Source organism: Aethalodelphis obliquidens, unplaced genomic scaffold (genome assembly GCF_003676395.1).
Source record: "Aethalodelphis obliquidens isolate GAN/ISIS:26980383/991018 unplaced genomic scaffold, ASM367639v1 scaffold24, whole genome shotgun sequence".
NCBI lineage: Eukaryota > Metazoa > Chordata > Mammalia > Artiodactyla > Delphinidae > Aethalodelphis > Aethalodelphis obliquidens.
Genome location: NW_020837968.1, coordinates 10,607,848 through 10,626,369, shown reverse-complemented (window position 1 = coordinate 10,626,369; position 18,522 = coordinate 10,607,848).

Here is an 18,522-nt window from a genome sequence, read left to right as displayed (position 1 = left end):
CACAACAGTGAGAGGCCCGCGTACCGCAAAAACAAAGCAAAACAAAAAAACCTTGCATATCCAGGAGTCATCAAATATTTCAGGAAAACTCACCATTTGAGAGAGAATAAAAAGTTTCTAACAGAGTTTGTACTATGAACAACACGACTTCAGAATAAATATAATATCCACAGAGCAAAACTCAAGACACTTGAACAGATTAACTAAAGTCAGAAGTTAAACTGTACTGTTGAAACGAAAAGCTTAAAATCGGGTTGGATGAGTCCAAAGGACGTAGCTCAAAAGACCATCAACAAGAAGAGTAAAGAATTACCTGGATGTAGAGCAATAGATGAAGAGCAATATGTATAAAATATGTAAGATAAAGACATAAGGTTTAATAATTTGTCTAATAGAGTGATTATGGAAGAGAGAAAATATCCAAAATACAAACAGAAGATAATTTCTAAAGCAAAATAGGAGTTTTCAAACTGAAAGAGTTAACAGTGTCTGGCAGCAAAAATTCTAAAAATAACCTCTCGTCTAGAGTCAACATATGGAAACTGCAGAGAGAAAAAACTGCAAACCCCAAAGGTGGGCGTGGGAGGAACCTGATAAGCTACACAGGCATGATAATCATTTTCGTATTAGTTTATTAGGTTTCTTATCAGTAAAACTGGATGCAAGAAGGCAGTTTGGGGGGATGATAACTTGAAATCTAGAATCAATACAAAATCAAAGTATCATTCAAATATGAGAATGAGATAGTCATTTTCAACTATAAGAATCAGAAATTTGATCATTTATAGACATTCTGTGAAAAACAATATTGCTTCAGCAATAAGAAAATAAATGTAGGAGGTAGAGATGAAATGTAAGAAGAAACATTGAGTTATGGTAGCAAAATTCATGGATACTTCCAGGTAAATGTTGACAATTTAAAATAAAATTGGGAACTAAAATTCCAATAGCTATGTGACAGGTGAGAAAAGAAGGAAGTGGAAGTAAAACTGTGGAAATTCTTGACTTCTTCAGGTAAAAGATAGAAATTCTGACTACACATTTTAAGAAAATAATAGGAAGGTAAAATATCAAGTGATAATCATAAGAGTATGAATAAAATGTGTAATTTTTTCACTAGTGAGGAAAAGAAAGTGGATTAGGAAACTTGAAAACACATAAAGGCAGAAACGGAAAAATAATAGTTTAAATAAATAAATCCTAAAGTATCAGAAATAATGAATGTCCATGGATTAAGCTCACCTATTAAAACAGACATTGTCTGATTCTTCCTTTTATTAATTTTTTATTGAATTATAACGTACACAGCGGACTAATCATAAGTATATTTTATACAAATGAAACATGTTTTCACAAGTTGAACATACTGTGTAAGCAGCATTAAAATCAAGAAACAACATTTATGGGCCTTCAAAAGCATCCCCTCTTCCCCTCCATCGACCCCTTTATCCCTACCTCCATTCAGGCATTACCTCTTGTAAGGGAAAACACTTACTGACTTCTCTTATGATAGATGAGTCTTGCCTGATTTTGAGTTTTATGTAAATGCAGTCTACATTATGTCTTTTTTTTCCATGGCTCTGTCACTCAACGTCATGTATGTGAGATTGAAACATGTCATTGCATGTGTGGTTTAGATTGTTCATTCTCAATGCTGCATAGAGTTTTATGGTATGAATATTCAACAATTTATTATTTAGCCATTCCATTGATGATAGACATTTGATAGTTTCCCGTTTTTGGCTATTGTGAAAGCACTGCTGAGAAAATCCTAGTGCTTATAAATATATGTCCTTTGGTAAACACGTACACATTTTTGTTGAGTTTAAACCTTGAAATGGAATTGCGGTATATAAGATTTCCAACTGCATCACATATTTGTTCATACTTGGTATTTTTTGTCTTAAATTTTAATCCATTTTGGTAGAGTTGCATTGTTATTGCTGATTTTCAGTTATCTGATCATGGAGGAGTTGAGCATGAATTTATGTTTATTCATATATATTGACCTCTTACAAAAAGCTTGTTCAAGAATTTTGTCCATTTTTTCTATATTGTGTGTGTCTCATTGATTTTCAGGTGTTTTCTATATACTCTGGATAATAATTATTTATCAGATACTGCAAATGTTTTATCCCAGTCGGTCACTTGACTTTTTACTCTCTTAGTGATATATTAAAATTGGAAATTTCTGTTTATAAAAAGATACTTGTTTCTTTCACTATAGCAAATTGACCCAGAATCCTTTATTAAAAAGAAAAACCAAAAAACCCAAAAATAACAACAAATTTTTCCTACTGCTCTGAAGTCAAATATTTTCATAAATGGAATTTCTATATATTTATGAGTTTCTGGGCTCTCTGTTCTGTTTCCTTTGGTATATTTGTATATTTTCACCCACACCACACTATCTTATTGCAGATTTATTACATCTTAGTGTCCAGTAGTGTTCTCTGTTCTTTGCATTCTCCAAATTTTTACTTCAACTGTTCTCTTTTGTAATTTGTCTTTTCAGTTTCATATAAAAAAATTTATTGACGTATAGTTGATTTACAGTGTGTTAATTTCTTCTGTATGGCAAAGTGACTCAGTTATACATGTATGTATATTCTTTTTCATATTCTTTTCCATTGTGGTTTGTCACAGCATATTAAATATAGTTCCCTGTGCTATATAGTAGGACCTTGTTGTTTATCCATACTATATATAATAGCTTGTCTCTGCTAATCCCAAACTCCCAATCATCTGCTAAGTTTTATAATTACATTGATTGACAATTAACCCTGCTGGGATTTTGATGGGAATTACATTGGATTTGTTGCTCCATTTGTGGAGAATTGACATCTTTGTAATACTGAATCTTTCAGTTCATGAACATGGTCCAGGTCTCAATTTATTGGACTTATTTTACTTATCAAAATAAAATTTCATGAATTTCTGTGTTTTTCATTAAAGTTGTTTCTCTGGTTTGTCTAAGCTACTCTAATGCTAATTTTTAAATTTTATGTTTTAATTTCATGCTGTTATATAAAATTTGATTTTTTATGTTTTGTAATTATGTAATTCATATTTATGTTTTGATCTTATATCCAATCACTTGGCTAAATTTAGTCATTGCTTTTAATAGTTTGTAGAGTCTTTTGGATTTTCCACACACTCATTAATATCTGTGACCACTGACAGGTGTATTTCTCCCTTTCCCACATTGATACCATTTATTGCTTTCATTTACCTTGTTGTGCTGGCCTGGATTTTGAGTTTAATGATGAACAGAAATGGCGACAATGAAAATGTACATATTATTAAGTAGGTATCTGCTATATTGCTATTTTGGGGGATTGGTGTTTTTTTCTTTTCTTTTTTTTTTTGTACCAGTCCACCAGAGTTTATTGAGTGCCCACATTCCAGTATTGTGTGTTTTCTTCGTGTGTGTGTGTGTGTGTGTGTATATTTGGCTTTTTTTTTTAAACATCTTTATTGGAATATAATTACTTTACAGTATTGTTAGTTTCTGCTTTATAACAAAGTGAATCAGTTATACATATACATATATCCCCATATCTCTTCCCTCTTGCGTCTCCCTCCCACCCTCCCTATCCCACCCCTCTAGGTGGTCACAAAGCACTGAGCTGATCTCCCTGTGCTATGCGGCTGCTTCCCACTAGCTATCTATTTTACGTTTGGTAGTGTATATATGTCCATGCCACTTTCTTACTTCGTCCAAGCTTACCCTTCCCCCTCCCCATGTCCTCAAGTCCATTCTCTACGTCTGTGTCTTTATTCCTGCCCTGCCCCTAGGTTCTTCAGAACCATTTTTTTTTTTAGATTCCATATATATATATGTTAGCGTACAGTATTTGTTTTTCTCTCTCTGACTTACTTCACTCTTGTATGACAGACACTAGATCCATCCACCTCACTACAAGTAACTCAATTTCGTTTCTTTTTATGGCTGAGTAATATTCCATTGTACATATGTGCCACATCTTCTTTATCCATTCAATTGCCAATGGACATTTAGGCTGCTTCCATGTCCTGGCTATTGTAAATAGTGCTGCAATGAACATTGTGGTATATGACTCTTTTTGAATTATGGTTTTCTCAGGGTATATGCCCAGTAGTGGGATTGCTGGGTCATATGGTAGTTCTATTCTTAGTTTTTTAAGGAACCTCCATACTGTTCTCCATAGTGGCTATATCAGTTTACATTTGGGGGGGGTTGGTATTCTTAATGGATAAAGAAACTCTCTTCTATTCCTAGCTAAGAGTTTTTCTTTTTTTTTAAAATCAAGCATGGATATTGCATTTTTATCAAATGGTTTATCTGTGACTGATCACGTGGGATTTCTCTTTTATTAAGTTAATATGGCAAATTACGTTGATTAGTTATCAGAAAGGTAAATCAGTTTGCATTTTAGAAATAAATTCAGCTTGATTCTGATGTTTTGTACCTCATACACACTTTAGATTATGTGTGCTAATATTTTTCCAGATTTCTGCACATCAGGAGAGAGACTGGCATGCAGAGTTCCTTTTTTTATATCCTTGAAGGTTTTAGCCTCTTAAAATTAGTTGGAACGTGTTCTTTCTTTATCTAGTCTCTGGAAGAATTTGTGTAATAATGATGACATATCTTAAGTGTTTAGAAGAATTTCCTGGTAAAGTGTATGGAAAGTTCTTTGTGGGAAAATTTTCAACTACAGATTCACTTTCTTTAATGTATACAGAGTATCAGCTTTTAGATAAATTTCTTTTTCTAAGAATTTTCTCAGTTTAATTTCCCAAATTTATTGGGATAAAGATACTAATAATGTCACCTTATTTTCCTTTTAGTATCTGTAGGTTTTGCAGGGTATTCACTTGTTATTGGTAAATTCTTCATCTTTCATTTTTCTCTTGATCCATTAATTATCAATTTTATTGGTCTTTTCAAAGAAATGAGTTTCGGTTTTCTTGATTTTTCTCTGTTGTACAATATTCTTTGCATAGATTTGTGCTCACTGGTTAATTACTTTCCTTTTTCTTTTGGGGGAGGGTGTTCAAATTATTTCCTTCCAATTGCTTGAGCTTGATTGCGTAAGTAATTGACTTTTAATCTTATCATATATGCATTTAGGCTCTTCATTTCCCTTTAAGGAGATTTTGACGTTTTATTGTCATTATTGTTAAGCTCAAAATGTTTTCTAACATCCATTTTGTGATTTACCTTTGGTCTGTAAATTTACCTTTGGTCTGTAAATTACTGTTACTTCATTTCCAAACACTTAGGGATTTTCTGAATATCTTTGTTATTGACTTATAGCTTAATTTTACTGTAGTCTGATAAACGTCCTGGTTTACTTGAATCTCTTGAAACTTGTTGAGAACTGCTTCATGGCCAAACATAGGAAAAGCTTTGGTACATATTCTATTTGTATTTGAAAATGTCAGTTCTAGCATGGTTGGCCACAGTGCTCTCTATATGTTGATTAGGTTAAGTTTATTAATTTTGCTAAAAATATCTTTTTAATTGTTACTGATATGTTTATTAATTACTAAGAGGTGGAGTAAAATCCTTTGCTTATGACTGTGCATTTGCCTATTTCTCCTTTAATTCTGTCAAATATCTATATTGGGAATTGAACTACAAACATATACATTTATAATTTCTTATGTTCTTGTTAATTGACTTTTTAGTATCACATATGTACCTCTTTATCCCTAAAAATGCTTCTTAAAGTTTACATTTTCTGAAAATTTTATTATAACTACCCCAGATTCATTTAGTTAGTGTTTGCTGGTATATCTTTGTCCATCCTTTTATTTTTTTATCTTACTACAATATCCTGTAAGTAGCATATAAGCTGATAATCATGGTCTTTTAATTTAACTATATAATCCTTTAACATTTATGTACTTACGCATTCTTCTTGCAGTTTGTTTTATATTCTCCTACTTGTTTTATGTTCTTTTTTTTCCTATCTTGCCCTCTTTGGATTGTTTGAAAATTTTACATTATTCCATTTTTCTCTCTACCAGCTTATAGTTACATTTTTTCTATTCTTTTCGTAGTCACACAACAAATGAAAATATGAATCCTTGATTTCACAAATATAAATTAATACTTTTTCAGTTAGTGATAAACTCTAACTTTGCTTATTCCATCGAAATTTTTGTTTTACTTTTGTCATTAAATTGATTTACTTTATTCAATTTAAATGTCACAAAACATCACTTCTGTTGTTTTGTACACTAGTGTATTTATATTTACCCATACATGTGATTTTATGGTTTTTTTCATTTTTAAAATTTTATTAAAGTATAGTTGATTTACAATGTTGTGTTAATTTCTGCTGTACAGCAAAGTGATTCGGTTTTATATTTATATATTCTTTTCCATTGTGCTTTATCACAGGATATTGATTATAGTTCCCTGTGCTGTACAATAGGACCTTGTTGTTTATCCATTCAATATATAATAGTTTGCATCTGCTAACCCCAAACTCCCAGTCCTTCCCTCTCCCATCCCACATCCCCTTTGGCAACCACAAGTCTGTTCTCTATGTCTGTGAGTCTGTTTCTGTTGCATAAAAGTTCATTTGTGTCATATTTTAGATTCCACGTGTAAGTGATATCATATGGTATTTATCTTTCTCTTTCTGACTTGCTTCACTTAATATGATAATATCTAGGTCTATCCATGTTGCTGCAAATGGCATTATTTCATTCTTTTTTATGGCTGAGTAATATTCCATTGTGTATATATACCACATCTTCAGTATCCATTCCTCTGTCGATGGACATTTATGTGGTTTCCATGTCTTGGCTATTGTAAACAGTGCTTTTATGAACACTGGGGTGCATGTATCTTTTCATATTATAGTTTTGTCCAGTTATATGCCCAGGAGTGGGATTGCTGGATCCTATGGTAATTCTATTTTTAGTTTTTTAAGGAAAGTCCATACTGTTCTCTATAGTGGCTGTACCAACTTACATTCCCACCAACAGTGTATTATTATTTGTAGGCTTTTTTTTTAAACCTTTATTGGAGTATAATTGCTTTATAATGATGTGTTAGTTTCTGCTTTATAACAAAGTGAATCAGCTATACAAATACATATATCCCCAAATCTCCTCCGTGTTGTGTCTCCCTCCCACCTTCCCTATCCCATCCCTATAGGTGGTCACTAAGCACCAAGATGATCTCCCTGTGCTATGCGGATACTTCCCACTACCTATCTATTTTACATTTGGTAGTGTATGTATGTCATGCCAATTTCTCACTTTGTCCCAGCTTAACCTTCCCACTCCCCTTGTCCTCAAGTCCATTCTCTACGTCTGCGTCTTTATTCCTGTCCTGACCCTAGGTTCTTCAGAACCATTTTGTGTTTTTTTTAGATTCCATATATATGTGTTAGCATACAGTATTTGTTTTTCTCTTTCTGACTTACTTCACTCTGTATGACAGACTCTAGGTCCATCCAGGTCACCACAAATAAATCAGTTTCATTTCTTTCTATGGCTGCGTAATATTCCATTGTATATACCTGCCACATCTTCTTACCCATTCAATTGCCGATGGACTCTTAGGCTGCTTCCATGTCCTGGCTATTGTAAATAGTGCTGTGATGAACATTCTGGACATGACTCTTTGAATTTTGGTTTTCTCAGCGTATATGTCCAGTAGTGGAAATACTGGGTCATATAGTGGTTCTATTTTTAGTTTTTTAAGAAACCTCCATACTGTTCTCCATAGTGGCTGTATCAATTTACATTCCCACCACCAGTGCAAGAGGGTTCCCTTTTCTCCACACCCTCTCCAGCATTTACTGTTTGCAGATTTTTTGATGATGGCCATTCTGACTGGTATGAGGTCATTGTAGTTTTGATTTGTATTTCTCTAATGATTAGTGATGTTGAGCATCCTTTCATGTGGTGTTGGCAATCTGTATATCTTCTTTGGAGAAATGTCTATTTAGGTCTTCTGCCCATTTTTGGATTGGGTTGTTTGTTTTTTTTTGATATTGAGCTGCATGAGCTGCTTGTAAATTTTGGAGATTAATCCTTTGTCAGTTGCTTCGTTTGCAAATATTATCTTCCATTTTGAGGGTTGTATTTTTGTCTTGTTTATGATTTCCTCTGATGTGCAAAAGCTTTTAAGTTTCATTCAGTCCCATTTGTTTATTTTTGTTTTTATTTCCATTTCTCTAGGAGGTGGGTCAAAAAGGATCTTGCTGTGATTTATGCCATAGAGTGTTCTGCCTATGTTTTCCTCTAAGAGTTTTAAAGTGTCTGGCCTTATATTTAGGTCTTTAATCCATTTTGAGTTTATTTTTGTGTATGGTGTTAGGAAGTGTTCTGATTTCATTCTTTTACATGTAGCTGTCCAGTTTTCCCAGAACCACTTACTGAAGAGGCTGTCTTTTATCCATTGTATATCCTTGCCTCCTTTATCAAAAATAAGGTGACCATATGTGTGTGGGTTTACCTCTGGACTTTCTATCCTGTTCCATTGATCTGTATTTCTGTTTTTGTGCCAGTACCATACTGTCTTGATTACTGTACCTTTGTAGTATAGTCGGAAGTCAGGGAGCCTGATTTCTCCACCTCCGTTTTTCTTTCTCCAGATTGCTTTGGCTATTTGGGGTCTTTTGTGTTTCCATACAAATTGTGAAATTTTTTGTTGTAGGTCTGTGAAAAATGCCATTGGTAGTTTGATAGAGACTGCACTGAATCTGTAGATTGCTTTGGGTAGTATAGTCATTTTCACAACGTTGATTCTTCCAGTCCAAAACATGGTATATCGCTCCATCTGTTTGTATCATCTTTAATTTCTTTCATCAGTGTCTTATAGTTTTCTGCATACAGGTCTTTTTTCTCCTTAGGCAGGTTTATTCCTAGGTATTTTATTCTTTTTGTTGCAATGGTAAATGGGAGAATTTCCTTAATTTCTCTTTCAGATTTTTCATCATTAGTGTATAGGAATGCAAGAGATTTCTGTGCATTAATTTTGTATCCTGCTACTTTACCAAATTGATTAGCTGTAGTAGTTTTCTGGTAGCATCTTTTGGATTCTCTATGTATAGTATCATGTCATCTGCAGACAGTGACAGCTTTATTTCTTGTTTTCTGATTTGGATTCCTCTTATTTCTTTTTCTTCTCTGATTGCTGTGGCTAAAACTTCCAAAACTATGTTGAATAATAGTGGTGTGAGAGTGGGTAACCTTGTCTTGTTCCTGCTCTTAGAGGAACAGATAGAGGATCTTAGAGATTGGCCTGTTTATTTTTTCTATTTCTTCCTGGTTCAGTCTTGGAAGGTTGTGCTTTTCTAAGAATTTGTCCATTTCTTCCAGGTTGTCCATTTTATTGGCATATAGTCGCTTGCAGTAATCTCTCATGATCCTTTGTATTTCTGCAGTGTCAGTTGTTACTTCTCCTTTTTCATTTCTAATTCTATTGATTTGAGTGTTCTCCCTTTTTTTTTGATGAGTCTGGCTAATGGTTTATCAATTTTGTTTACCTTCTTAAAGAACCTGCTTTTAGTTTTATTGTTTTTTGTTTTCTGTTTTTTTTTTGGTGGTACACGGACCTCTCACTGTTGTGGCCTCTCCTGCTGCGGAGCACAGGCTCCGGATGCGCAGGCTCAGCGGCCATGGCTCATGGGGCCCAGCCGCTCCGCGGCACGTGGGATCTTCCCGGACCGGGGCACAAACCTGTGTCCCCTGCATCGGCAGGTGGACTCTCAACCACTGCGCCACCAGGGAAGCCCTAGTTTTATTGATCTTTGCTGTTGTTTCCTTCATTTCTTTTTCATTTATTTCTGATCTGATTTTTATTATTTTTTTCCTTCTGCTAACTTTGGGGTTTTTTTGTTCTTCTTTCTCTAATTGCTTTAGGTGTAAGGTTAGGTTGTTTATTTGAGATGTTTCTTGTTTCTTGAGGTAGTATTGTATTGCTATAAACTTCCCTCTCAGAACTGCTTTTGCTGCATCCCATAGGTTTTGGGTCATCATGTTTTCATTGTCATTTGTTTCTAGGTATTTTTTGATGTCCTCTTTGATTTCTTCAGTGATCTCTTGGTTATTCATTAGTGTATTGTTTAGCCTCCATGTGTCTGTATTTTTTACAGATTTTTTCCTGTAATTGATAACTAGTCTCATAGCATTGTGTTCGGAAGAGATATTTGATGTGATTTCAATTTTCTTATATTTACCAAGGCTTGATTTCTGACCCAAGATACGATATCTCCTGGAGAATGTTCTGTGAGCACCTGAGAAGAAAAGGTATTCTGTTGTTTTTGGATGGAATGTCCTATAAATTATAATTAAGTCTATCTTGTTTAATGTGTCATTTAAAGCTTGTGTTTCCTTATTTATTTTCATTTTGGAAGATCTTCCCATTGGTTAAATTGTGGTGTTAAAGTCCCCTATTATGATTGTGTTACTGTTTATTTCTCCTTTCATGGCTGTTAGCCTTTGCCTTATGTTTTGAGGTGCTCCTATGTTGGGTGCATAAATATTTACAGTTGTTATATTCTTCCTGGATTGATCCCTTGATCATCATGCCATGTCCTTTGTCTCTTGTAGAAGTCTTTATTTTAAAGTCTATTTTGTCTGATATGAGAATTGCTACTCCAGCTTTCGTTTGATTTCCATTTGCATGGAATATCTTTTTCCATCCCCTCACTTTCAGTCTGTATGTGTCTCTAGGTCTGAAGTGGTTCTCTTGTAGACAGCATACATACGGGTCTTGTTTTTGTATCCATTCAGCCAGTCTATGTCTTTTGGTTGGAGCACTTAATCCATTTATCTTTAAGGTAATCATTGATATGTGTGTTCCTATTACCATTTTCTTAATTGTTTTGGGTTTGTTATTGTAGTTCTTTTCCTTCTCTTGTGTTTCCTGCCTAGAGAAGTTCCTTTAGCATTTGTTGTAAAGCTGGTTTGGTGGTGCTGAAGTCTCTTAGCTTTTGCTTGTCTGTAAAGGTTTTAATTTCTCTGTCGAATCTGAATGAGATCCTTGTTGGGTAAAGTAATCTTGGTTGTAGGTTTTTCCCTTTCATCACTTTAAATATGTCCTGCCACTCCCTTCTGGTTTGCAGAGTTTCTGCTGAAACAGCAGCTGTTAACCTTATGGGGATTCCCTTGTATGTTATTTCTTGCTTTTCCCTTGCTGCTTTTAATATTTTTTCTTTGTATTTAATTTTTGATAGTTCGATTAATATGTGTCTTGGTGTGTTTCTCCTTGGATTTATCCTGTATGGGGCTCTCTGTGCTTCCTGGACTTGATTGACTATTTCCTCTCCCATATTAGGGAGGTTTTGAACTATAATCTCTTCAAATATTTTCTCAGTCCCTTTTCTTCTCTTCTTCTTCTTGGACCCTTATAATTCTAATGTTGGTGCGTTTAATGTTGTCCCAGAGGTCTCTGAGACTGTCCTCAATTCTTTTAATTCTTTTTTCTTTATTCTGTTCTGTGGTAGTTATTTCCACTATTTTATCTTCCAGGTTACTTATCCATTCTTCTGCCTCTGTTATTCTGCTATTGATTCCTTCTAGAGAATTTTAAATTTCATTTATTTTGTTGTTCATCGTTGTTTGTTTGCTCTTTAGTTATTCTAGATCCTTGTTAAACGTTTCTTGTATTTTCTCCATTCTATTTCCAAGATTTTGAATCATCTTTACTATCAGTACTCTGAATTCTTTTTCAGGTAGACTGCCTATTTCCTCTTCATTTGTTTGGTCTGATGGTCTGTCTTCTCATTTTGCTTAACTTACTGTGTTTGGGGTCTCCTTTTCGCAGGCTGCAGTTCTGTAGTTCCCGTTGTTTTTGGTGTCTGTCCCCAGTGGCTAATGTTGGTTCAGTGGGTTGTGCAGGCTTCCTGGTGGAGGGGACTGGTGCCTGTGTTCTGGTGAATGAGGCTGGATCTTGTCTTTCTGGTGGGCAGGACTGCATCCGGTGGTGTATTTTGGGGTGCCTGTGACCTTATTATGGGTTTTGGCAGCCTCTCTGCTAATGGGTAGGGTTGTGTTCCTGTTTTGCTAGTTGTTTGCCATAGGGGGTCCAGCACTGTAGCCTCCTGGCAGTGGCGGGCTGCACAGGCTCCGGAAGGGGAGGTGTGGATAGTGACCTGTGCTCGCAGACAGGCCTCTTGGTGGCGGCAGCAGCAGCTTTTTTTTTTTTTTTTTTTTTTTTTTTGTGGTACGCTGGCCTCTCACTGCTGTGGCCTCTCCTGTTGCGGAGCACAGGCTCTGGACGCGCAGGCTCAGTGGCCATGGCTCACGGGCCCAGCCGCTCCGCGGCATGTGGGATCTTCCCAGACCGGGGCACGAACCCGTGTCCCCTGCATCGGCAGGCGGACTCCCAACCACTGCGCCACCAGGGAAGCCCTCTACCCTGCTTTTGATGGATCCTTTGCAGATTTTACTCTAGTTCCATTTCAATTCTGGTGGCCAGTCCTGCAGCTGACTGACAAAGAGCTCCTTTTTTGTGGTCATAGCGTCTTGTCAAGTTACATTTTTATTACATTTTCACTGCAAGCTGTAATTCAAATAGAGAGTATTTATCCAAGTAGAAAGAATTTTACTGCCCCTATAGTGGTATTTTAGGTTAAAATTAGAGTTGATTCATTTGCCCCTACATAAAGTGGCTCCCTTATTGCCAATAACTTTAATCTTATCAAGTACTCATTTAAAACTGTGCTTTACTCCTCATTTTTTCCCCCCAACTTCCTGGCTTTTTCTCAGATGATCCTTCTGAATGTGCTCTATTATTGTGATTCTCAAACAACAGAACTGGAGGCATCTGAACACCCTACAGCCAAAAGGGGCTGCATCTGTGGATCTCAGTTAAACTAAGGACTTTCTCTTCTCTCCTAAAATAAAATCCTTCATTTTTCTTTTTTTTTTTTTTAAGCAAAAGGCCAATTCTTAATTTCAAGGGTTTTCTTAGAATTGGTATCCATTCATCAGTCAGTGTAGCACAGTGCCTGGTAGACTGTAGATGCTCAGTACCTCCTAAATTACTTTAAGGGTACATGTAGAATATCAAGAAGAGGTCTAACACGAGAATGTTCTGAGATCATTGCTTTAAATGACAATGTGGCATTTGGTAAAGATTTAGAGGGAGCTCGATTTGAATCTTGTATTTCTTCCTAAATATTGTCGTTCTTTAATAAATTCCTTAATATCCTGGTCCCAGCATCCTGATATCTCAAGTAATGTTCATTATTGCTGGAGGTTTTTGTATAGATAGATGAGATAGTTTTTCCAACGTGATGCCTGATACGTACTGTACACTCATTTAACACTTATAACGTTGTTAGTATTGTTATTATTACAAAGGGATTGCTCACATACTCATGTTCCTTAATTCTTCTTTATGAACTGTTGATTTTGTGTATATGCAAAATCTGTAATTTTACATATATGCAAAATCACATGTAATCAAATCTGTTCTTGGGTATGGAACGAGGTAGAAATCATTCTGGTCTGGTCATCAGGAGACCTGGGTTTGCGTTCAAACCCTAACAATAGTCCCATCAGAGTTGAGCCTCACGTCACCTCCCTCACAAGCAATTTTCTTTTCAGTAAAATCTCTTATTTCTCAAACTGTCTGTTTCAGTTTTGCTGATAATGATAGTGTTTACATAACTTTTAGAAACTATTCTGCAAATGTATTTTGCTCAAATTTTATTATCCTCATCATTTTTCTAACTCTTGCTCTTTTCTTGAGGCCTTTGACTTCTGAACCTAAAAATTATACTAATAAACCACATAAGTAAATTACATGGAGAGTTACAGAGACCTTTTAGAAAAGTCCACTGATGCAGCAGATTCCATATTATTTTCCCTAAATTAAGACAAAAGAGCTCTCAAACACATAATATTGGCGTTTTCTCCTAAGCAAAATAATTTTTCTTCCCATCATGATTTTTACGTCTTCTCTTTCATTCTAAGTGTAGCACACATTTTTTTTTTTTTTTTTTTCTCTTTGGGAGTGCTTTAGGGGTTATTCAGCTGGGTTGAGTTTCTAAGACCAGATGTACCACCCTCCCTGCTTAGCTCACTGTGCCCTGAAACCTGCTGTGTCTTCATGTTTCCTCCCTCCCTGCGACGGCACTTTCTCAAAAGCATGTTGAAATAGCACACCCATGGGTTTCAGGCAATCCAGGGCTTTCCCCCTTGTAAAGAGGGAGGCACCTGATTCTGAGGAACGGGGCTCTTTGCAGAAACTTGAGCCTTAATTATTGCCGATTGCCTGTCTGGCTGGAGCTCCGTCCTGTGCTCTGCTTGCCTGCTGTCCTTCCCTCACACTGTGTCATTTTCATTTTCAGACCCGCACCCACCTATTTGTCCTGCTCGCTAGCTATTAACTTGCCGGCCGCTACCTGTCCCGTACGGCCTGGCAGCTGTTACGTCCCTGCCAGGCTCAGCTCTAGGAAGCCAATCTTGAATTCACCTGCCAGGCTCAGTCTTGGCCCTTGCCCAGCACGAGGAGAAAGAATGGACAGGAGTTAGATGGCCTGCCACACGCTATCAACGGTATCAAGTTCCCCACGTGTCCCAGCGCAACCTGAAATATCCACGTGAAGCTTTTGTGCTTCAAACAAATGCAGTTCCTGGGCCATCTGAGGGTATGCATAATTTACGAACTATAAGAACATGTGTTCAACAATTTTGATCAAGGCAGTAGAATGAGAATGGCTAGGACCTAGAAACTGAATAAAAACCAGAGGCTCCCCAAGTTATTTATAATACCCTTGCTAATGCTTTGAACATTCTCAGAAAAATTTGGAAATCGGATATAATCTACTTTAGAGCAATGAATTGTATTTATGTATTTCTATAGGAAATACATGTCCTGTAAATGTAGGACAAGCTTATTCTAAACTAGGTGTCTTCACTTATGTTGTTCCTATCACTTGAAAGGCTCATTGTGTTCTCCTCTATCTATAAAAACCATTAATTCTCAAGACATCATTCAATACCCCAGCATTTCACGAAACCTCTGAGTTCGGCCTTCGAATAAGATGACAGGTACTAGGTCCAGTCCAGTTAATCTGGGCTTTGCCACTTGCCCATCAAGCGATGTAAACCCAGATTATCTTTTTCTTCATGTGTATTTTGGGAGTGATACTGTCTGTGTCCAGTCTGTAGTGTTGTTATAAAGATCAAATGAGATAATCTATAAAAGTGTTTGAAATCTAATGATAGAAAAATGTCTGGTAGTATTTCCTCCAAATGTACTTATTCTCTCTATTGTCTTTGGATGTACAATTACAGAAAAACTCAGTAGCTATAAATTGGAAAAAAAAATATATAAAGAAAGCTAACAGTGAAAAACTAGTCTATGTTCTCTACATTTAATCCCCCAACAACCCTAGGAGGTAGGTAATATTCCCATTTTACAGATGAGGAAGCTGAAAAACAGAGGTTAAGTAACCTGTCCAAGAACACACAGCAAATATAGGGGGTAGAGTCAGGGTTCTAACCCAGGCTGTCTCTGGAGCTTGCATTCTTACCCACTAAATGGTCCTACCTGTCACAATGCTCCAGGTGATGGTGGGTATGTGGGCCGTTCATTTAACCGTATCTTTTTTTTTTGGAAATACCCCTGAGACATACTGTGTCCCTCACCAGCTTCTCAACATCTTACGGGGATAGGGCTGAGCCTCACCAGCAAGGTGTGGTGCTTTGCTCATCTTTTCAGTGACTGCCTCTTCCGACTGTGAAACATCTTCCACTGTGGTCTCCTAAGTCCGAGGGCTCGCCTCCCTCAGGGCAGGTTACTAGCTTCTCTATTGGATAGTGCTGTGGCGTGCCTGACGTTTCTGTCGTTCTCTAGGAGGCAAGTGCTCCATTCTGGGGATTTTAGGCCTGGCCTTGAGGATCACAGCATTCCAAGAAGTCAACTTCCATTGAGCCCGTGGGTGAGCCTGTGGGTGCATCTCTAACCCACTCCGAGGAAGGAGATTTCCCTTCTATGGGCTATTGGTGTTATCCTCGAATTCAGATGTAGCTTCTGCCTAAGACTGAACTGAACTAATGGGGGTGGTATAAAGGGGCCTTCCTAGTTGCCCTACTAGATGGGGTGTGTGACTGGCAGTAACGCTGCTTCACAAACGATCCCCTTGTTTCTGGTTGTCTTCTCTGATCTCACTTGCTACTGCCTTACGTACTTTCTTTATCCTTACATTCCAGCGTGTCCTTACCTGTAGTCTTCTTCTTACAGGCCCTTTTCTTGGGGGAGGTTTCTCTTTCTCTCAAACAGTTTTCCTTGCTGGAATAAACTGTCTCCTTTTCTAAGACCCATCTGAGAAGATTGCGACCAGTTTTTTGTGTTTTTGTTTTGATACCCGTTTGCCAACCAACTGGATGCAACATTATTAAAGGACTTCTAGCCTCTTGGGGGCCAAAGAGCTGCTGCCTCCTCAGTGTGCCTGAAGAATTAAAGATGCAGTCACTCCCTTCCAGGCACTACAGGTAGATGCTTTTACTCTGCGGGGTCAACTGTGCTCACTGACTGAAGGATATGGGTTTTTATGGATGCAAATTAGGTCATTAGTTGTCCATTGAATGCACCAGCCTTGTTTGCAAGTACATTTGATAGGAGTGTCGGCAATTTTCATGCTGCAGGTATAGCTGTATAAGAAAATGCAGCAGGCCCTGTGTATCACAGAGGGTAGTCCCTACTGTCATAACAAGCAATCCTAGGATCTCAGTGGCTTAAAACCACATGGGTTTATCTCTCATTCATGCTACATGTCCTGCATGTTACATGTCCATTGCAGGTTGTCTGCGTGATCTAGGTGTAGTTATTCAGAGACCTGGATGATGATTGTTCTGTATCCATATAACCAGAAAATCAGAGGAGAGGGCCCCTCCAGCACTGACCCTTTAAACTTTCACCTTTAGGTCACGTGTCACTTTGACTCGCATGATACTTAGATTTATTCTTACTTTATCAGTAAGTACCTTAGTTTAAGACTTTAGAAATCAAATAATGTGTGAACTATTACTATTCAAGGAAAATGATTTACTTTATGCTCTGAATTTTAAGCATTGTAAGGGATTGTATTGGTTCAGAAAATTGCAAAAGAAAATGGATGGGAATTTTCCAAAAATAGGAAGCATTTTGCTGAAATTTTCACAATGTGGAATCTGATTGGTGTAGAATATACATACTTCATGCTTGTAGAAGAAGGTCAAAAAGATTCTAACAGAGGCTTAATGAAGAGATGATGGTGGGGTGTGGATGAAGTCTTCAATTTTGTCTCCTCATATTGCTTAAAAAATCTTTTTTACAGTGTTCACACATTGTGTAATTTTAAAAGAGAAAATGTATGGAGTGGAGGAGAGAAGAAACTCAGTTTTTCCTCATCTTATTAAATGTACTTTAAACATATGTCAGGGCATATCCATCTGACTGGGTCCTCCTCCGCCTGGCTATGTCTACTTCCAGACTGGGTATTGGCTTACACTGTCCTCTGTCTCAGGAAGAGTCTGCTAATGCTAGCAGCCATGGTCCTCTCTATCCGAGTTACTGTACCCACTTACCAACTCAGTCATTTACTTTTTTTTTTTACATAAATTTTTTTTTACTTATTTATTTATTTAGGCTGTGTTGGGTCTTTGTTGCTGCACGTGGGCTTTCTCTAGTTGTGGTGAGTGGGGGCTACTCTTCGTTGTGGTGCGTGGGCTTCTCACTGCAGTGGCTTCTCTTGTTGTGGCTCACGGGCTCTAGAGCGCAGGCTCAGTAGTTGTGGCTCGCGGGCTGTAGAGTGCAGGCTCCGTAGTTGTGGCGCACTGGCTTAGTTGCTCCGCGGCATGTGGGATCCTCCTGGACCAGGGCTCGAACCCTTGCCCCTGCATTGGTGGGTGGATTCTCAACCACTGCGCCACCAGGGAAGCCTAAGTCATTTACTTTTAACATCTCTCTCGTTCTCTCGGCCTCTCCGTCCTGCACCTTCCTTACTGGGTAGTATATGTTTCCTGAACCACCCCCTAGCCTGGACCACCACCCTGTTTGATTTATAATCTTGGTTCAGTCCTTCAGGTTGACAGGACCGCAGCCCAGGCCACAACCTGAGGTTGACACCCCTGTATCCTAGTCACACTTGATATTGGTGCTGCTGTTACACTATAAGTAGGACATACTGGTCAAAAACATTGCACTTTGATGACTTGATAGATTCATTTTTGTCATTTAATCTCTTTATAATTTGAAAGCACAAAGATTGTTTCTATATTGGCAAAACTAATACAGTCTTTATAAAATAGCTAGTGTTTTCAATTCTGGCAAGAAAAATACAATAAAAAAAAAGAACACGAAATTAAAAAATCAAACATTGTTTGAGTGCCCCTCCTGTTAGACATGCTCATTTCTCAAGATGCAAAGACAAACAGAATCAAGCCCTTCCAAATTGCAATTTCCACATTTGTGAAATGAGGTAAGAGCACTTACCTCCTAGAGTTATAGTAAAGATGAGATGGCTATGTGTGTATATGTAAATACACACACGTGTATAAATCATGTGTATG